Here is a 21,954-nt window from a genome sequence, read left to right as displayed (position 1 = left end):
GGTCAGGCCTGTGTTAGGATTGTTTATCTGGGGTCAGGCCTGTGTTCGGATTGTTTATCTGGGTCGGGGCTGTGTTTGGATTGTTTATCTGGGGTCAGGCCTGTGTTAGGATTGTTTATCTGGGGTCAGGCCTGTGTTAGGATTGTTTTTCTGGGTCAGGGCTGTGTTTGGATTGTTTTTCTGGGTCAGGGCTGTGTTTCAGGAACTGTTGTGGTTCTCGGTGAGTTAATGAGAGTCAGTTCGAGTGCTGACCCCGCCCCAATGTTGTTTTTAGGTTTCTGTTGTTGAGGTAAGTTTGTGAGTGTGAGACGGACTGAGAGCAAGAAAGGGAGCGACTGAGAGACAATGTTGGAGTGAGAGAGAGAGAGAGATTGAGAGTGAATGAGTGCCTGAGACAGCGAGTGGGTCCACAGGAGACTGAGACGAGTGACTGATGTGAGGAAGGGGGACCCTCGGGGTACTAGGCGGGGAGAGAACGTGAGGGAGAGGCCGATTGAGTGCTGAGTGAAAACAGAGTGTGAGCAAGATACTGAGGGACTGAGAGGAAGTGAGAGAGAGACAGAGAGAGAGAGAGAGAGAGCGAGACAAAGGAAGAGTGTAGAAGACAGAGTGACTGAAGGAGAGACATAGTGAGTGATTCAGAGAAAGTGAGCGAGACTGTGTGGGAGAGAAAGCGAGAGTTCGAGACAGCGGAAGAGAGAGCGAGGGACAGACACACGGGACCGGGGGACCTGTGAACAGAACCGAGGAGGGAAGTGGATTCTGTGAGGAGAAGGTGAGCTGGAAACCATCAACAACGCAATGATCCGGGGTGGCGGGGGCGTGAAGAGGGGCCTCAATCTGACACTGACAGGCCTAACCAGGACTGTACCCCAGTACCGGGGGCTGGTTTAGCTCGCTTGGCTGGGCAGCTGGTTCGTGATGCAGTTCGATTCCCGCACCGGCTGAGGTTATTGATGAAGGCTCCGCCTTCTCAACCTCGTCCCTCGCCCGAGGTGTGGTGACCCTCAGGTTGAATGACCGCCGGTCAGCTCTCCCCCTCACAGGGGAAACAGCCTCTGGTCATCGGGGACTATGGCCACGTCTCCTGTGCCCCGGTGCTATTCGCTGACAGACCTATCGTACCCCAGCGTGAGTTTGCTATTTTAGGTTTTTTCCTCTTGTTGGTTCAGCTCCATGTTTGAACCAATGAGGTCAGGAGCTGAGTGACCCTGGCGGAACCCAAACTGAGCGTCCGTGGCCAGGTTATTGCTGAGTAAGTGCCGCTGGATAGCTCTGTCGATGACTCCTCCCGTCACTGTGCTGATGATGGAGAGGAGACTGATAGGGCGGTAATTGGCTGGGCTGGATTTGTCCTGTTTCTTGTGTACAGGACACACCTGGGCAATTTTCCACATTGCCGGGTAGATGCCAGTGTTGTAGCCGTACTGGGACAGCGTGGCTAGGGCTGCGGCAAGTTCTGGGGCACAAGTCTTCAGTACTATTGCCGGGATATTGTCAGGGCCCACAGCCTTTGCCGTATCCAGAGCCGTCAGCCGTTTCTTGGTATCGAGCGGAGTGAATCGTATTGGCTGAAGACGGACATCTGTGATGCTGGAGACCTCCGGAGGAGACCGAGTGGATCATCCACTCAGCACTGCTGGCTGAAGATTGTTGCGAATGCCTCAGCCTTGTCTTTTGCACAGATGTGCTGGGCTCCTCCATCATTGAGGACAGGGGTATTTGTGGAGCCTCCTCCTCCAGCGAGTTGTTTAATTGTCCACCGCCATTCACGGCTGGAAGACATTAAGAATATTGGATTCGATGTATTGGGCATTTTCAGGGTTAAAAGCCTGGGGTTGGAGCGTGTTTAACTGCAGTGGTCATGTTTTCTTATAAAAAATCGTTCTGTTTTGCAAGGCCTGGGTGCTGTTAGCAGCCAGAAGGTGAAATTGACAAAGGAATTGTTTTTCAGTCTGGGCTAATGGACTGCGGTTTGACAGGGGAAGTCCCTGTGGAGTTAGTGTGCTTCGCAGCCTGCAGAGATCATTTATTTTTCAGCTTGGGGAGATGGTCATTGCTGAGTGGAGTTCAGAAAGGCAGAGAGACATTTTGAAAAGTTTTAGAGAGGCTGTTTTTGTGGGGAAACTTTGGAGAGCGGAGTTGAATTCTGAGCTGCCAGATGCTGAGCCCACAATTCCCCCACAGTGAGATAGACTGAGAGTCGGATGTTTATTTTCTTGTTGTTTAATGGGAAATTGAGTAGTTGTGTTTAAGGTGTAAATTGTCAGCCGTTCTTTTGGGAAGTTAAAAAGTTAATCAAAGTTTGTAGTTATAATAAAGTTTTGTTTTAAAAATAACCACTCCCTGTTTCTTCAGAGAGTCTCTCCTGGACTGAAACACTGGGCTGAATTCTCTGAACGTGGGGCTACGTCCCCACTCCAGGAGGAAAACCGGCGCCAACTATTCAGCGTCGACAGCCCCCGAAAGTGAGGAATTCTCCACTTTCTTGGGGCTAGGTTGACGTCGGAGGGGTTGGCGTCGCTCCAGCCAGCGCCGAAGGGCCGTCGCGCGTTCGCGCATGCGCAGCTCGGCCGGCGCGGAGGAAAGAAGGCCCCCCCCCCCCCCACGGAAGCAGCCCACCCGCAGATCGTTAGGCCCCGATCACGGGCCAGACCACCGTGGGGGGACCCCCCCCCCCCAGGGTCGGATACCCTGCTCGCCCCCCCCCCCCCAGGACCGCCCCCGCACACTTATCTGCCAGGTCGCGCCGTGCGTGAGGTGAGCAATTCACGCCGGCGGGAGTGGCCAAAACTTTACGGCCTTCGGGGCCCGGAGAATCCTTGGGGGGGGGGGGGGGGGGGGGGGGGCGCGGCCAACGGCCGGAAAATGGCGCCGGAAAATACGGCAGCCGACATCGGGGCGGCGGGGCGGGGTTCGTGCCCCCCCCCCCGGGGATTCTCCGACCCGGCGCAGGGCCCGAGAATCCCGGCCGTTGTTTCCGCACAGTCTGAAAAAAAACCTAAATTATTGGGGTTTTGGTCCAGTACCCGAGCAACTGTTAGGGTCTGGTCTGGGATCGGAATAACCACCAGTCACGGTTGGGTGCGGCAGGACTGCAGAGCTGAGATCTGATGCGTTTGTTGTGGAATCGCTTCGCTCTGTCTGTTACTGGCTGCTTATGCAGCTGGACACACAAGTAGTCCTGTGTTGACACCTCATTTTCCGGTCTGTCTGGTGTTGCTCCCGGCATGCTCTCCTGCACTCTTCATTGAACCGGGGTTGATCCCCTGGCTGGGCGGTAATGGTGGGGGATAGGCCGGGCCAGGAGGTTACAGATTGTAGTTGAATACAATTCACCTCATGAAATGAAAATGAAATGAAATGAAACTCACTTATTGTCACAAGTCGGCTTCAATGAAGTTACTGTGAAAAACCCCTAGTCGCCACATTCCGGCGCCTGTTTGGGGAGGCTGGTACGGGAATTGAACCGTGCTGCTGGCCTGCCTTGGTCTGCTTTCAAAGCCAGCGATTTAGCCCTGTGCTAAACCAGCCCCTTGGATGCCCAGTCTTCATAGAATCATAGAATTTACAGTGCAAAAGGAGGCCATTCGGCCCATCGAGTCTACACCGGCCCTTGCAAAGAGCACCCTACTCAAGGCCACGTAACAACCCTATCCCCGTAACCCAGTAACCCCCACTTAACCTTTTTTGGACACTAAGGACAATTTGTCACGGCCAATCCACCTAACCCGCACGTCTTTGGACTGTGGGAGGAAACCGGAGCACCCGGAGGAAACCCACGCACACACGGGGAGAATGTGCAGACTCCGCACAGACAGTGACCCAAGCCAGAATCGAACCTGGGACCCTGGAGCTGTGAAGCAACTGTGCTAACCACTGTGCTACCATGCTGCCCTTGAGTCTTGAGTGTAATTGAATTCAAATTCCACCATTGTAATGATGCACTATCACAGATTTCATTGTAACCACACAAGGATTTATTAATTAGAAGGATTGTACACGGCTACACATCTCCTGCCTAAGAGAGTCCTCCACCTCTGGGGTGATACCCACTCTCACTCCCAATTGGTCCACCAAACCAGCCCTTACCGACAGTATTGCGCTTAAAGGGACATGCACCAATGTGGAACTGGGACCGTGATCCCCAATTTACAGAAATCTTCAGCTCGAAGTGTCTAGTGGATGATCCATCTCGATCTCCTCCAGAGGTCCCCAGCAACACAGTCCTTGTGGAGGCAAAGACCCATCTCTCCCATTGAGCACGGTGGTAGTTCCACACAGCATGATGGAGGGGTTCCTCAATGTGAAGACGGGACTTTGTCTCCGCAAGGACTGTGCGGCGGTAACTTCTACCGATCCTGTCATGGACAGATCCCTCTGCAGCAGGCAGCTTGGTGAGGATGAGGTCTGTGGTAGTAGAGGTATTACAGTACCTGGTAATGCTGGAACACCTTTGGTAGAAATTGTATGCTTCCTATTGGTCAAGCTGTATTGTAGCTCCGCCCTGCTAGGCGGGGTATAAGAGCCCGTGCCGCCCCAGCAGCCCCCATTCTGTACCTGAGCTGCTGGGGGAAACATCTCGCTTATTAAAGCCTTCAGTTGGACTCCAACCTCGCTTTAGTGATCATTGATCGTGCATCAATTTAATAAGCTCGATTTTAAAGGATGGAGCTCCGACTCAAGCCGGAGTGTCTGCAACTCAGCCCCCACGCGGCGAACTCAGTGGCAATCTTCAAGCACTGGCTGGCGTGTTTTAAAGGATATCTCGGAACGGCCGAAAACACACCCACTGGAGAACAGAAATTGCAAGCCCTGCACTCGAGGGTGAGCCGGGAGATTTACACCCTCATCGAGGACGCGGAAGACTTCGATGCAGCAATAGAGCTGCTAAAAGGACATTATATTCGCCCGGTAAACCAGGTCTACGCCCGACATCTGCTAGCAACGAGGCGACAAATACTGGGGAATCGCTGGAAGAATTCTACCGTGCGCTCCTGGTGTTGGGGAGAAACTGCAGCTGCCCGCAAGTTTCGTCGAGCGAACACACGGGTCCGGGACGCTTTCGTGGCAGGTATGCTGTCCTCCCAAATCCGCCAGCGATTGCTGGAAAAAGACACCCGAGGCCTCAAGGAGTCACGGGCCCTTGCAGGCTCCCTGGACGTGGCCTCCAGGAACGCCTGCGCTTACGTTCCCGACCGCGCGGCTGCCCGCTGGGCAACGTGCAACCCCTCCGCAGCTGGCCCCGAGACATCCCCCAGCCCCCCACAGGCCTGCGCTGCAAGGCGGCCTGGCAACCCCGGGGGGCCCCGCTGCTACTTTTGCGGGCAGGCCAAGCACCCCCGGCAGCGCTGCCCGGCCCGCGCATCCACCTGCAGGGGATGCGGTAAAAAGGGCCACTTTGTGATGGTATGCCAGGCCCGGGCGGTCGCCGCGGTCTCCGGCGGTGAATGCGGACCGCCACCACAAACCTCTCCACGGTCCCCGTGCGGCCAGCGGTCGCCGCCATCTTCCTACTCCAGGGCCACGTGCGGTCCCCGGGCGCCGCCATCGTGTCCTGCGGACGCCACGTTAGATGGATGGGCGCCGCCATTTTGTGCACCCCCAGGATTACTAGTCCTGTGGATCTGTCTGGTGGATCACCATTCCAATGGCTTACCAGTCCAACGTGCTACTAGTCAAGCGGATTACCAGTCCAACGTGTTACTAGTCAAGCGGATTACCAGTCCAACGTGTTACTAGTCAAGCGGATTACCAGTCCAACGTGTTACTAGTCCAGCGGATTACCAGTCCAGCAGATTACAAGCTCAGTGGCACGCCGAGTGGATTAAAGTGCCCGGTGTTTCGTTACAGGGACTGCACTTTCTTCAATAAGGATGTCTGTCACAGTTGGTACTCTCCCATATGTAGACAAGATTAGAAGATACAGTTAGCCCTTCCACCATCTCCAATCCCACCTCCATTAGCAAACCATCTGGAGCAGGCGACTGATCCACTCTCACCACAGCCGGAATTCCCGGTAAATCCTGCCCATCCGTGACCTCCACTATCCCCACTTCCTGTCAGCATCAGTAAGTACTGATATAAAATACTCACAGTTTTCCACCCTTGCTCTTCACTATTTACTTGATGGTTAAAGATGATAGATTCTCTTCAATATTAACAGTCATGCTACTCTCATCCGCTCTCGTTTTGCAAGTCTTATTTTCCTTTTCACTTCCCCTCTCAACTCTTGTACCTGACCTGGTTGTCACTTGACGAATTCGCCTGGTGTACATCGTCCACTCTCTTTATTGTTTATCACATTCTGTATCTCCCTCGTCATCCAGCGTGTCCTGGATTTGGTCCCCTAACCTTCGACCTTCTTGAGGTGACCCCTGCCCGTGCCTGAAACATCTGATTGAGGATCACCCAGTGTTTCTGTTACAGTTTTGTCATGTCAGTCTCTGATTGCATTTCACTCTGGCTAGGTCCCCTCTCATCACATCAAAATTAACCCTCTTCCAACTTAAAAGATTGACTTTAGATTGTTCCATGCTCTTCATTACTGATCAAAACATGATAATATGATCACTCTCCCACATGTTCCCCGCAGGCACTTGATCCACTCGCTCTTCGCCATTATTCATCCAAACGTTATGGTAATATGATCACTCTTACCCATGTGTTCCCAACAGACACTTGATCCACTTGCTCTTCTCCATTATTCTTCCACGTGCCAGTGAGGCTAGAAATAGGAGGATAGTACAGTTCAACACCTGATTAAACAGCTGGTGTAGGAGGGGGGGTTTCAGATTTCTGGACCATTGGGATCTGTTCCGGGGCAGGTGGGACCTGTATAAGAAGGACGGGTTGCATCAAAACTGGAGGGGCACTGATATCCTGGCTGGGAGGTTTGCTAGAGTCACTCGGGAGGATTTAAACTAGTTTGGCAGGGGGGTGGGAACCAGAGCAAAGATGAATTAAGGGGAACTAGAGACTAGGGCCAGTCAGACTGAGACAGGGTGTGGTTGCTGATCAAAGAGGGTCTGGTGAAAGGGGAGACACGGTGCGAAGGGCAGGAAAGATAAATGAGGTGTTCAAGACCTTCTATGAGGAGGTTCTATGACTGTATAGGTCTCAACCCCCAGAGGGAGAGGAGGGGATGCGGCAGTTCCTGGACCAATTGAGGTTCCCGAAAGTGGAGGAGCAGGAGATGGCAGGCCTGGGGGCACCGATTGAGGTGGACGAGGTTATTAAGGGACTGGGAAGCATGCAAGCAGGGAAGGCCCCGGGGCCAGACGGGTTCCCGGTGGAATTCTACAGAAAATATGTGGACTTGTTGGCCCCGTTGATGGCGAGGACATTTAATGAGGCCAGGAAAGGGGGGACTCTACCCCCGACGATGTCGGAGGCGACGATATCACTAATTTTGAAGACGGACAAAGATCCGTTGCAGTGCGGGTCCTATAGACCCATTTCATTATTGAACGTGGATGCCAAATTGTTGGCAAAGGTACTGGCATCGAGGATAGAGGACTGTGTCCCGGGGGTGGTGCACGAAGACCAGACAGGGTTCGTAAAAGGGAGACAACTGAATGTTAACGTGCAACGACTATTAGGGGTGATAATGATGCCCCCAGTGGAGGGGGAGGCAGAGATAGTGGCGGCAATGGACGCAGAGTAGGCATTTGATAGGGTGGAGTGGGAGTATTTATGGGAAGTGTTAAGGAGGTTTGGGTTTGGGAACGGGTTTATTAGCTGGGTTAGACTTCTTTATGGGGCTCCAACGGCAAGCGTAGTTACAGGTCGACATAGATCGGAGTATTTCCGACTATATAGGGGAACAAGACAGGGGTGCCCGCTGTCTCCATTGTTGTTCGTGTTGGCAATTGAACCTCTGGCCATGGCATTGAGAGACTCCAGGAAATGGAGAGGGGTGATTAGAGGGGGAGAAGAACACCGAGTCTCGTTATACGCGGATGACCTATTGCTATACGTGTCGGACCCAGCGGGGGGGATGATAGAGGTTATGCGAATTTTGAGGGGGTTCGGGGAATTTTCGGGGTATAGGTTAAACATGGGGAAGAGTGAATTATTTGTGATACATCCAGGGGACCAGAGTAGAGAGATAGAAGGCTTACCGCTAAGGAAAGTGGAAAGAAACTTCCGATACCTGGGGATTCAGATCGCTAGGAGCTGGGGAACCTTGCACAGACTTAATCTGACACGGTTGGTAGAACAAATGGAGGAGGACTTCACGAGGTGGGACATGCAGCCTCTATCGCTGGCGGGCAGGGTGCAAGCAATTAAGATGATGGTCCTCCCGAGGTTCTTATTTGTATTTCAATGTCTCCCTATTTTAATCACCAAGACCTTTTTTAATAAAATAGATAGGAGCATCACGAGCTTCGTGTGGGCAGGGAAAGTTCCGAGAGTAAGGAGGGGGTTCCTTCAGCGTAGTAGGGACAGAGGAGGACTGGCACTACCGAACTTGGGCGATTACTATTGGGCCGCCAATGTGGCAATGATACGTAAATGGATGATGGAGGGTGAGGGAGCGGCGTGGAAAAGACTGGAGAGAAAGTCCTGTAAAGGGACGAGTTTAGAGGCGCTGGTGACGGCGCCGCTACCGATCTCACCTAAAAAGTTTACCACGAACCCGGTGGTGGCGGCAACATTAAATATCTGGGGACAGTGGAGGCGACAGAGAGGGGTGCGGGGAGCCCTGGTGGGGTCCCCAATCAGGAACAACCATAGGTTCGCCCCAGGAAGAATGGATGGAGGATTTCAGAGCTGGTACCAGTTGGGAATTAGGAGGGTGGGAGATTTATTTATAGATGGGACTTTTGCGAGCTTGGGAGCATTGGAGGAAAAGTATAAGTTGCCCCGGGGAAATTTCTTGCGATATATGCAGGTGAGGGCATTTACTAGACAACAGGTGAGGGAATTTCCGTTGCTCCCGACACAGGGGATACAGGACAGGGTGCTTTCAGGGTTGTGGATCGGAGAGGGCAAGGTGTCAGAGATTTACCGAGAGATGAGGGAAGAGGGGGAGGAGTCGGTGGGCGAACTAAAAGGAAAGTGGGAAGAAGAATTAGGGGAGGAGATAGAGGAGGGTATGTGGGCTGATGCCCTAAGCAGGGTAAATTCCTCCTCCTCATGCGCCAGGCTTAGCCTGATTCAATTTAAGGTGCTACATAGAGCACACATAACGGGAGCAAGACTGAGCAGGTTCTTTGGAGTGGAGGACAAGTGTGGGAGGTGTGGCGGGAGCCCGGCAAACCACGCACATATGTTTTGGTCGTGCCCGGCACTAGAGGGGTATTGGAAGGGAGTGACGGGAGTGATTTCGCGGGTGGTGAAGGCCCGGGTCAAACCAGGCTGGGGGCTAGCTCTATTTGGAGTTGCGGAAGAGCCGGGAGTGCAGGAGGCGAAAGAGGCCGATGTCGTGGCCTTTGCGTCCCTAGTAGCCCGGCGCAGGATCCTACTCATGTGGAAGGAGGCGAAACCCCCCGGACTGGAGGCCTGGGTAAATGATATGGCGGGGTTCATTAAACTGGAGCAGATAAAGTTTGCCCTGAGAGGATCGGCTCAAGGGTTCACCAGGCGGTGGCAGCCATTTCTCGACTACCTAGGGGAACGTTAGAGGGAAGACAGATGACCCGCAGCAGCAACCCGGAGGGGGGGGGGGGGGGAGGGCGGGGGGGGGGAGGGGGGGTTAGTTTAGTTTAGGTCAATAGACAATGGGGTTTTGTTACCTGTGCATTGTTAAAAATTTCTGTTTTGTTATTGTTTCGTTTGCTTTGTAAGAGGGAAAAATTGTTGTTTGGAAAAGAATTTCAATAAAATATATTTTTTTTAAAAAGAGGGTCTGGTGGTCTGAAGGGCATTTGTTTCAATGTGAGAAGTGTAACCGGTAAGGGGGAATTGAGAGCTTGGATTGGTACTCGGAATTCTGATGATGTTGCCATTTCGGAGACTTGGTTAAGGGAAGGACAGGATTGGCAGCTAAACATTCCAGGATACAGATGTTTCAGGCGGGATAGAGGGGGATGTAAAAGGGGTGGCGGAGTTGCGCTACTGGTTAAGGAGAATATCGCAGCTGTACTCCGGGAGGACACCTTGGAGGGTTCAGGCAGCGAGGCAATATGGGCAGCACGGTAGCATAGTGATTAGCACAATTGCTTCACAGCTCCAGGGTCCCAGGTTCGATTCCAGCTTGGGTCACTGTCTGTGCGGAGTCTGCACGTTCTCCCCGTGTCTGCGTGGGTTTCCTCCGGGTGCCCCGGTTTCCTCCCACAGTCCAAAGATGTGCAGGTTAGGTGGATTGGCCATGATAAATTGCCCTTAGTGGCCAAAATTGCCCTTAGTGTTGGGTGGGGTTACTGGGTTATGGGGATAGGGTGGAGGTGTTGACCTTGGGTAGGGTGCTCTTTCCAAGAGCCGGTGCAGACTCGATGGGCCGAATGGCCTCCTTCTGCACTGTGAATTCTATGAACTAGAGCTCAGGAACAAGAAGGGGGCAATCACATTGTTGGGGGTTTACTGTAGACCTCCCAACAGCCAGGGGGAGATAGAGGAACAGATATGTAGGCAGATATTGGCAATGTGTAAAAGCAACAGGGTTGTGGTGATGGGAGACTTTAACTTTCCCTATATTGACTGGGACTCACTTAGTGCTGGGGGCTTGGATGGGGCAGAGTTTGTAAGGAGCATCCAGGAGGGCTTCTAGAAACAATAGACAGTCCAACTAGAGAAGGGGTGGTGCTGGACCTGGTATTGGGGAATGAGCCCAGCCAGGTGGTCGACGTTTCAGTAGGGGAGCATTTTGGGAACAGTGACCACAATTCAGTAAACTTTCAGGTACTGATGGATATAGATAAGTGTAGTCCTCAGGTGAAGGTGCGAAATTGGGGGAAGGCTAATTACAACAATAATAGACAGGAACTGAAGAATGTAGATTGGGGGCAGATGTTTGAGGGGAAATCAACATCTGGCACATGGGAGGCTTTCAAGTGTAAGTTGATAGGAATTCAGGGCCGGCATGTTCCTGTGAGGAAGAAGGATAAATACGGCAATTTTCGGGAACCTTGGATAGCGAGAGGTATTGTAGGCCTCGCCAAAAAGAAAAAGGAGGCATTTGTCAGGGCTAAAAGGCTGGGAACAGACGAAGCCTGCGTGGAATATAAGGAAAGTCGGAAGGAACTTAAGCAAGGAGTCAGGAGGGTTAAAAGGGCCATGGAAAGCCATTGGTAAATAGGGTTAAGGAAAATTTATACATATATAAAGAGCAAGAGGGTAGCCAGGGAAAGGGTTGGTCCATGCAAAGATAGGGGAGGAAATCTATGTGTGGAGCCAGAGGAAATGGTGAGGGACTAAATGAGAACTTTGGGCGGGATTTTCCGACCCCCTGCCGGGTCGGAGAATCGCTGGGGGCGGCGTGAATCCCGCCCCCGCCAGTTGCCGAATTCTCCGGCACCGGATATTCGGCGGGGGCGGGCATCGCGCCGGTTGGCGGGCCTGCCCCCCCGGCGATTCTCTGGACCGGATGGGCCGAAGTCCCGCTGCTGGAATGCCTGCCCCGCCGGCGTGGATCAAACCACCTCTCTTACCGGCGGGACAAGGCGGCGCGGGCGGGCTCCGGGGTCCTGGGGGGGCGGGGCGCGGGGCGATCTGGCCCCGGGGGGGGGATGCCCCCACGGTAGCCTGGCCCGCGATCGGGGCCCACCGATCCGCGGGCGGGCCTGTGCCGTGGGGGCACTCTATTCCCCCGTGTCGGCCGCTGTGGTCCTCCGCGATGGCCGGCGCGGAGATGAACCCCTCCCTGCGCATGCGCGGGGAATGACGGCAGCACACGCTGGCGCTCCCGCTCATGCGCCAACTCACGGCAGCCGGCGGAGGCCCTTCCCCGCTGGACACCAAAACCCTTCCCCACCGGCGCGGCGCAAACCACTCCGGGGCCAGCCTTGTATTCACCAAATACAAGGGCCAGGATTCTCCCCTACCCGGCGGGGCGGGGGTCCCGGCGGCATGGAGTGGCGGGAAGCACTCCGGCGTCACGCCGCCCCAAGGGTGCGGAATTCTCCTCACCTTTAGGGGCCAAGCCCTCACCGTGAGGGGCTAGGCCCGCGCCGGAGTGATTTCCGCCCCGCCAGCCGGCGCTGAAAGGTCTTCGCCGGGCGACGCATGTGCGGGAGCGTCAGCGGCCGCTCACGGCATCCCCGCGCATGCGCAGGGGAGGGGGTCTCTGCCGTCTTCGCCATAGTGAAGACCATGGTGAAGGCGGAAGAAAAAGAGTGCCCCCACGGCACAGGCCCGCCCGCGGATCGGTGGGCCCCGATCGCGCGCCAGGACACCGTGGGGGCACCCCCCCCCCCCCAGGGCCAGATCGCCCCCCCCCCCCCCCCAGGACCCCGGTGCCCGCCCGCGCCATCTGCTCCCGCCGGTAAGGTAGGTGGTTCAATCCACGCCGGCTCTCTCGTGACGGAGAATTCGGGACCCGGCCGGGACGGGATTCACGCCAGCCCCTGGCGATTCTCCGACCCGGCGGGGGGGTCAGAGAATTGAGCCCAGTGACTTGGTGGATGAGGAGTCTGGGGAAGGGAGTGTAGATAATTTGGGTCATGTTGAGATCAAAAAGAAGGAGGTTTTGGGGATCTTGAAAAACATTAAGGTAGATTAGTCCCCAGGGCCTGATGGGATCTACCCCAGAAAACTGAGGGAGGCAAGGAAGGAAATTGCTAGGCCCTTGACAGAAACCTTAGTATCCTCACCGGCTACAAGGGCAGTCCAGAGGATTAGAGAAGAGCCAATGTTGTTCTTTTGTTTGGTGAGCCTTGTGTCAAATGGTAGGGACGTTAATGGAGAGGATTCTTCGAGACAGGATTTACTCCCACTTGGAAATCTATGGGTGTATTAGTGAGAGGCAGCACGGTTTTGTGAAGGGGGAGGTCCTGTCTCACTAACTTGATCATGTTTTTTGAGGAAGTGATGAAGGTGATCGATGAGGGGAGGGCAGTGGATGTTGTCTCCATGGACTTCAGTAAGGCCTTTGACAAGGTGAGCTGCCAAGATGGATACAGAACTGGCTAGGTCACAGCGACAGAGGGGAGCAGTGGAAGGGTGTGTTTCTAATTGGAGGGCTGTGACCAGTGGTGTTCCACAGGGATCAGTGCTGGGACCTTTGCTGTTTGTAATATATAGAAATGAGTTGGGGGTGGAAATAATAATAATAATCGCTTATTGTCACAAGTAGGTTTCAATGAAGTTACTGTGAAAAGGGGTCACGAAAAGTCATTGGCAAATATGATTAAGGAAAATCCCAAGGCTTTTTACACGTACATAAAAAGCAAGAGGGTAGCCAGGGAAAGGGTTGGCCCACTGAAGGATAGGCAAGGGAATCTATGTGTGGAGCCAGAGGAAATGGGCGAGGTACTAAATGAATACTTTGCATCAGTATTCACCAAAGAGAAGAAATTGGTAGATGTTGAGTCTGGAGAAGGTTGTGTAGATAGCCTGGGTCACATTGAGATCCAAAAAGACGAGGTGTTGGGTGTCTTAAAAAATATTACGGTAGATAAGTCCCCAGGGCCTGATGGGATCTACCCCAGAATACTGAAGGAGGCTGGAGAGGAAATTGCTGAGGCCTTGACAGAAATCTTTGGATCCTCACTGTCTTCAGGGGATGTCCCGGAGGACTGGAGAATAGCCATTGTTGTTCCTCTGTTTAAGAAGGGTAGCAAGGATAATCGAGGGAAGTACAGGCCGGTGAGCCTTACTTCAGTGGTAGGGAAATTACTGGAGAGAATTCTTCAAGACAGGATCTACTCCCATTTGGAAGCAAATGGACGTATTAGTGAGAGGCAGCATGGTTTTGTGAAGGGGAGGTCGTGTCTCACTAACTTGATAGAGTTTTTCGAGGAGGTCACTAGGATGATTGATGCAGGTAGGGCAGTGGATGTTGTCTATATGGACTTCAGTAAGGCCTTTGACAAGGTCCCTCATGGTAGACTAGTACAAAAGGTGAAGTCACACGGGATCAGGGGTGAGCTGGCAAGGTGGATACAGAACTGGCTAGGTCATAGAAGGCAGAGAGTAGCAATGGAAGGATGCTTTTCTAATTGGAGGGCTGTGACCAGTGGTGTTCCACAGGGATCAGTGCTGGGACCTTTGCTCTTTGCAGTATATATAAATGATTTGGAGGAAAATGTAACTGGTCTGATTAGTAAGTTTGCAGACGACACAAAGGTTGGTGGAATTGTGGATAGCGATGAGGACTGTCGGAGGATACAGCAGGATTTAGATTGTTTGGAGACTTGGGCGGAGAGATGGCAGATGGAGTTTAATCCGGACAAATGTGAGGTAATGCATTTTGGAAGGTCTAATGCAGGTAGGGAATATACAGTGAATGGTAGAACCCTCAAGAGTATTGAAAGTCAAAGAGATCTAGGAGTACAGGTCCACAGGTCATTGAAAGGGGCAACACAGGTGGAGAAGGTAGTCAAGAAGGCATACGGCATGCTTGCCTTCATTGGCCGGGGCATTGAGTATAAGAATTGGCAAGTCATGTTGCAGCTGTATAGAACCTTAGTTAGGCCACACTTGGAGTATAGTGTTCAATTCTGGTCGCCACACTACCAGAAGGATGTGGAGGCTTTCGAGAGGGTGCAGAAGAGATTTACCAGAATGTTGCCTGGTATGGAGGGCATTAGCTATGAGGAGCGGTTGAATAAACTCGGTTTGTTCTCACTGGAACGAAGGAGGTTGAGGGGCGACCTGATAGAGGTCTACAAAATTATGAGGGGCATAGACAGAGTGGATAGTCAGAGGCTTTTTCCCAGGGTAGAGGGGTCAATTACTAGGGGGCATAGGTTTAAGGTGAGAGGGGCAAGGTTTAGAGTAGATGTACGAGGCAAGTTTTTTACGCAGAGGGTAGTGGGTGCCTGGAACTCGCTACCGGAGGAGGTGGTGGAAGCAGGGACGATAGTGACATTTAAGAGGCATTTTGACAAATACATGAATAGGATGGGAATAGAATTATAGAATCAAAGACTTTACAGTGCAGAAGGAGGCCATTCGGCCCATCGTCTCTGCCCGACCCTGTCTAAGCCCACACCTCCATCCTTACCACATAACCCAGTAACCCCACCTAACCTTTTGGTCACTAAGGGCAATTTATCATGGCCAATCCACCTAACCTGCACATCTTTGGACTGTGGGAGGAAACCGGAGCACCCGGAGGAAACCCACGCACACACGGGGAGGATGTGCAGACTCCGCACAGTCAGTGACCCAAGCCGGGAATCGAACCTGGGACCCTGGAGCTGTGAAGCAACTGTGCTAACCACTGTGCTACCCTGCCCTGGTAGAGGAATGTGGTCCCCGGAAGGGTAGGGGTATTTAGTTCAGACGGGCAGCATGATCGGTGCTGGCTCGGACGGAGGAAGGGCCTTTTCCTGTGCTGCATTGTTCTTTGTTCTCTGTTCACTGTACCCCAGTGTTATACAGTGACAGACCCGTCCCCACCAGTACTGTATCCCAGTGTTATACAGTGACAGACCCGCCCCCACCAGTACTGTACCCCAGTGTTATACAGTGACAGACCCGTCCCCACCAGTACTGTACCCCAGTGTTATACAGTGACAGACCCGTCCCCAACAGTACTGTACCCCAGTGTTATACAGTGACAGACCCGTCCCCACCAGTACTGTACCCCAGTGTTATACAGTGACAGACACATCCCCACCAGTACTGTACCCCAGTGTTATACAGTGACAGACCCGACCCCACCAGTACTGTACCCCAGTGTTATACAGTGACAGACCCGTCCCCACCAGTACTGTACCCCAGTGTTATACAGTGACAGACCCGTCCCCACCAGTACTGTACCCCAGTGTTATACAGTGACAGACCCGTCCCCACCAGTACTGTACCCCAGTGTTATACAGTGACAGACCCGTCCCCACCAGTACTGTACCCCAGTGTTATACAGTGACAGGCCAGTCCCCACCAGTACTGTACCCCAGTGTTATACAGTGACAGACCCGTCCCCACCAGTACTGTACCCCAGTGTTATACAGTGACAGGCCAGTCCCCACCAGTACTGTACCCCAGTGTTATACAGTGGCAGACCCTCCCCACCAGTACTGTACCCCGGTGTTATACAGTGACAGACCCTCCCCACCAGTACTGTACCCCAGTGTTATACAGTGACAGACACGTCCCCACCAGTACTGTACCCCAGTGTTATACAGTGACAGACCCGGCCCCACCAGTACTGTACCCCAGTGTTATACAGTGACAGACCCGTCCCCACCAGTACTGTACCCCAGTGTTATACAGTGACAGACCCGTCCCCACCAGTACTGTACCCCAGTGTTATACAGTGACAGACCCGTCCCCACCAGTACTGTACCCCAGTGTTATACAGTGGCAGACCCTCCCCACCAGTACTGTACCCCAGTGTTATACAGTGACAGACCCGTCCCCACCAGTACTGTACCCCAGTGTTATACAGTGACAGACCCGTCCCCACCAGTACTGTACCCCAGTGTTATACAGTGACAGACCCGTCCCCACCAGTACTGTACCCCAGTGTTATACAGTGGCAGACCCTCCCCACCAGTACTGTACCCAGTGTTATACAGTGATAGACCCTCCCCACCAGTACTGTACCCCAGTGTTATACAGTGGCAGACCCTCCCCACCAGTACTGTACCCCAGTGTTATACAGTGACAGGCCCGTCCCCACCAGTACTGTACCCCAGTGTTATACAGTGACAGTCCCGTCCCCACCAGTACTGTACCCCAGTGTTATACAGTGACAGGCCCGTCCCCACCAGTACTGTACCCCAGTGTTATACAGTGACAGACCCGTCCCCACCAGTACTGTACCCCAGTGTTATACAGTGACTGACCCGTCCCCACCAGTACTGTACCCCAGTGTTACACAGTGACAGACCCGTCCCCACCAGTACTGTACCCCAGTGTTACACAGTGACAGACCCGTCCCCACCAGTACTGTACCCCAATGTTATACAGTGACAGACCTGTCCCCACCAGTACTGTACCCCAGTGTTATACAGTGACAGACCCATCCCCACCAGTACTGTACCCCAGTGTTATACAGTGACAGACCCGTCCCCACCAGTACTGTACCCCAGTGTTATACAGTGACAGTCCCGTCCCCACCAGTACTGTACCCCAGTGTTATACAGTGACAGGCCCGTCCCCACCAGTACTGTACCCCAGTGTTATACAGTGACAGACCCATCCCCACCAGTACTGTACCCCAGTGTTATACAGTGACAGACCCGTCCCCACCAGTACTGTACCCCAATGTTATACAGTGACAGACCTGTCCCCACCAGTACTGTACCCCAGTGTTATACAGTGACAGACCCATCCCCACCAGTACTGTATCCCAGTGTTACACAGTGACAGACCCGTCCCCACCAGTACTGTACCCCAGTGTTATACAGTGACAGACCCGTCCCCACCAGTACCGTACCCCAGTGTTATACAGTGACAGACCCGACCCCACCAGTACTGTACCCCAGTGTTATACAGTGACAGACCCGTCCCCAACAGTACTGTATCCCAGTGTTCTACAGTGACAGCCCCGTCCCCACCAGTACTGTACCCCAGTGTTATACAGTGACAGACCCGTCCCCACCAGTACTGTACCCCAGTGTTATACAGTGACAGACCTGTCCCCACCAGTACTGTACCCCAGTGTTATACAGTGACAGACCCGTCCCCACCAGTACTGTACCCCAGTGTTATACAGTGACAGACCTGTCCCCAACAGTACTGTACCCCAGTGTTATACAGTGACAGGCCCGTCCCCACCAGTACTGTACCCCAGTGTTATACAGTGACAGACCCATCCCCACCAGTACTGTACCCCAGTGTTATACAGTGACAGACCCGTCCCCACCAGTACCGTACCCCAGTGTTATACAGTGACAGCCCCGTCCCCACCAGTACTGTACCCCAGTGTTATACAGTGACAGACCCGTCCCCACCAGTACTGTACCCCAGTGTTATACAGTGACAGACCTGTCCCCACCAGTACTGTACCCCAGTGTTTTACAGTGACAGACCCGTCCCCACCAGTACTGTACCCCAGTGTTATACACTGACAGACCCATCCCCACCAGTACTGTACCCCAGTGTTATACAGTGACAGACCCGTCCCCACCAGTACTGTACCCCAGTGTTATACACTGACAGACCCATCCCCACCAGTACTGTACCCCAGTGTTATACAGTGACAGACCCGTCCCCACCAGTACTGTACCCCAGTGTTATACAGTGACAGACCCGACCCCACCAGTACTGTACCCCAGTGTTATACAGTGACAGACGCGTCCCCACCAGTACTGTACCCCAGTGTTATACAGTGACAGACCCGCCCCCACCAGTACTGTACCCCAGTGTTATACAGTGACAGACCCATCCCCACCAGTACTGTACCCCAGTGTTATACAGTGACAGACCCGACCCCACCAGTACTGTACCCCAGTGTTATACAGCGACAGACCCTTCCCCACCAGTACTGTACCCCAGTGTTATACAGTGACAGACCCGTCCCCACCAGTACTGTACCCCAGTGTTATACAGTGACAGGCCAGTCCCCACCAGTACTGTACCCCAGTGTTATCCAGTGGCAGACCCTCCCCACCAGTACTGTACCCCGGTGTTATACAGTGACAGACCCTCCCCACCAGTACTGTACCCCAGTGTTATACAGTGACAGACACGTCCCCACCAGTACTGTACCCCAGTGTTATACAGTGACAGACCCGGCCCCACCAGTACTGTACCCCAGTGTTATACAGTGACAGACCCGTCCCCACCAGTACTGTACCCCAGTGTTATACAGTGACAGACCCGTCCCCACCAGTACTGTACCCCAGTGTTATACAGTGACAGACCCGTCCCCACCAGTACTGTACCCCAGTGTTATACAGTGGCAGACCCTCCCCACCAGTACTGTACCCCAGTGTTATACAGTGACAGACCCGTCCCCACCAGTACTGTACCCCAGTGTTATACAGTGACAGACCCGTCCCCACCAGTACTGTACCCCAGTGTTATACAGTGACAGACCCGTCCCCACCAGTACTGTACCCCAGTGTTATACAGTGGCAGACCCTCCCCACCAGTACTGTACCCAGTGTTATACAGTGATAGACCCTCCCCACCAGTACTGTACCCCAGTGTTATACAGTGGCAGACCCTCCCCACCAGTACTGTACCCCAGTGTTATACAGTGACAGGCCCGTCCCCACCAGTACTGTACCCCAGTGTTATACAGTGACAGTCCCGTCCCCACCAGTACTGTACCCCAGTGTTATACAGTGACAGGCCCGTCCCCACCAGTACTGTACCCCAGTGTTATACAGTGACAGACCCGTCCCCACCAGTACTGTACCCCAGTGTTATACAGTGACTGACCCGTCCCCACCAGTACTGTACCCCAGTGTTACACAGTGACAGACCCGTCCCCACCAGTACTGTACCCCAGTGTTACACAGTGACAGACCCGTCCCCACCAGTACTGTACCCCAATGTTATACAGTGACAGACCTGTCCCCACCAGTACTGTACCCCAGTGTTATACAGTGACAGACCCATCCCCACCAGTACTGTACCCCAGTGTTATACAGTGACAGACCCGTCCCCACCAGTACTGTACCCCAGTGTTATACAGTGACAGTCCCGTCCCCACCAGTACTGTACCCCAGTGTTATACAGTGACAGGCCCGTCCCCACCAGTACTGTACCCCAGTGTTATACAGTGACAGACCCATCCCCACCAGTACTGTACCCCAGTGTTATACAGTGACAGACCCGTCCCCACCAGTACTGTACCCCAATGTTATACAGTGACAGACCTGTCCCCACCAGTACTGTACCCCAGTGTTATACAGTGACAGACCCATCCCCACCAGTACTGTATCCCAGTGTTACACAGTGACAGACCCGTCCCCACCAGTACTGTACCCCAGTGTTATACAGTGACAGACCCGTCCCCACCAGTACCGTACCCCAGTGTTATACAGTGACAGACCCGACCCCACCAGTACTGTACCCCAGTGTTATACAGTGACAGACCCGTCCCCAACAGTACTGTACCCCAGTGTTATACAGTGACAGACCTGTCCCCACCAGTACTGTACCCCAGTGTTATACAGTGACAGACCCGTCCCCACCAGTACTGTACCCCAGTGTTATACAGTGACAGACCTGTCCCCACCAGTACTGTACCCCAGTGTTATACAGTGACAGACCCGTCCCCACCAGTACTGTACCCCAGTGTTATACAGTGACAGACCTGTCCCCAACAGTACTGTACCCCAGTGTTATACAGTGACAGGCCCGTCCCCACCAGTACTGTACCCCAGTGTTATACAGTGACAGACCCATCCCCACCAGTACTGTACCCCAGTGTTATACAGTGACAGACCCGTCCCCACCAGTACCGTACCCCAGTGTTATACAGTGACAGCCCCGTCCCCACCAGTACTGTACCCCAGTGTTATACAGTGACAGACCCGTCCCCACCAGTACTGTACCCCAGTGTTATACAGTGACAGACCTGTCCCCACCAGTACTGTACCCCAGTGTTTTACAGTGACAGACCCGTCCCCACCAGTACTGTACCCCAGTGTTATACACTGACAGACCCATCCCCACCAGTACTGTACCCCAGTGTTATACAGTGACAGACCCGTCCCCACCAGTACTGTACCCCAGTGTTATACACTGACAGACCCATCCCCACCAGTACTGTACCCCAGTGTTATACAGTGACAGACCCATCCCCACCAGTACTGTACCCCAGTGTTATACAGTGACAGACCCTCCCCACCAGTACTGTACCCCAGTGTTATACAGTGACAGACCCTCCCCACCAGTACTGTACCCCAGTGTTATACAGTGACAGACCCGTCCCCACCAGTACTGTACCCCAGTGTTATACAGTGACAGACCCATCCCCACCAGTACTGTACCCCAGTGTTATACAGTGACAGACCCTCCCCACCAGTACTGTACCCCAGTGTTATACAGTGACAGACCCTCCCCACCAGTACTGTACCCCAGTGTTATACAGTGACAGACCCGTCCCCACCAGTACTGTACCCCAGTGTTATACAGTGACAGACCCTCCCCACCAGTACTGTACCCCAGTGTTATACAGTGACAGACCCGTCCCCACCAGTACTGTACCCCAGTGTTATACAGTGACAGACCCGTCCCCACCAGTACTGTACCCCAGTGTTATACAGTGACAGACCCTCCCCACCAGTACTGTACCCCAGTGTTATACAGTGACAGACCCGTCCCCACCAGTACTGTACCCCAGTGTTATACAGTGACAGGCCCGTCCCCACTAGTACTGTATCCCAGTGCTATACAGTGACAGACCCGTCCCCACCAGTACTGTACCCCAGTGTTATACAGTGACAGACCGTCCCCACCAGTACTGTACCCCAGTGTTATACAGGGACAGACCCGTCCCCACCAGTACTGTATCCCAGTGTTATACAGTGACAGACCCGTCCCCACCAGTACTGTATCCCAGTGTTATACAGTGACAGACCCGTTCCCACCAGTACTGTACCCCAGTGTTATACAGTGACAGACCCGTCCCCACCAGTACTGTACCCCAGTGTTATACAGTGACAGACCCGTCCCCACCAGTACTGTATCCCAGTGTTATACAGTGACAGAGCCGTCCCCACCAGTACTGTACCCCAGTGTTATACAGTGACAGACCCGTCCCCACCAGTACTGTACCCCAGTGTTATACACTGACAGACCCGTCCCCACCAGTACTGTACCCCAGTGTTATACAGTGACAGACCAGTCCCCACCAGTACTGTACCCCAGTGTTATACAGTGACAGACCCGTCCCCACCAGTACTGTACCCCAGTGTTATACAGTGACAGACCCGTCCCCAC

The 21,954-nt window shown here is 53.5% G+C and overlaps 1 protein-coding gene across 2 annotated transcripts in view; it reads left to right on the top strand.

Moving 5' to 3' along the window:
* The first annotated feature begins 267 nt into the window (after nt 1–267).
* The window catches only part of LOC140411255 (protein LBH-like), a 34,239-nt gene continuing 12,552 nt past the window's right edge, over nt 268–21,954 (top strand). Inside the window, exon 1 of one of the 2 annotated variants that reach the window (XM_072500382.1) lies at nt 268–289. The gene's annotated coding sequence lies outside the window, so the exon portion shown is untranslated. The other variant, XM_072500381.1, reaches the window with a different exon arrangement.

Source organism: Scyliorhinus torazame, chromosome 4, assembly GCF_047496885.1.
Source record: "Scyliorhinus torazame isolate Kashiwa2021f chromosome 4, sScyTor2.1, whole genome shotgun sequence".
Taxonomy (NCBI): Eukaryota; Metazoa; Chordata; class Chondrichthyes; order Carcharhiniformes; family Scyliorhinidae; genus Scyliorhinus; species Scyliorhinus torazame.
The sequence above is the reverse complement of the archived record's forward strand: the minus strand, read 5'-3'. Positions and strand labels throughout refer to the sequence as shown.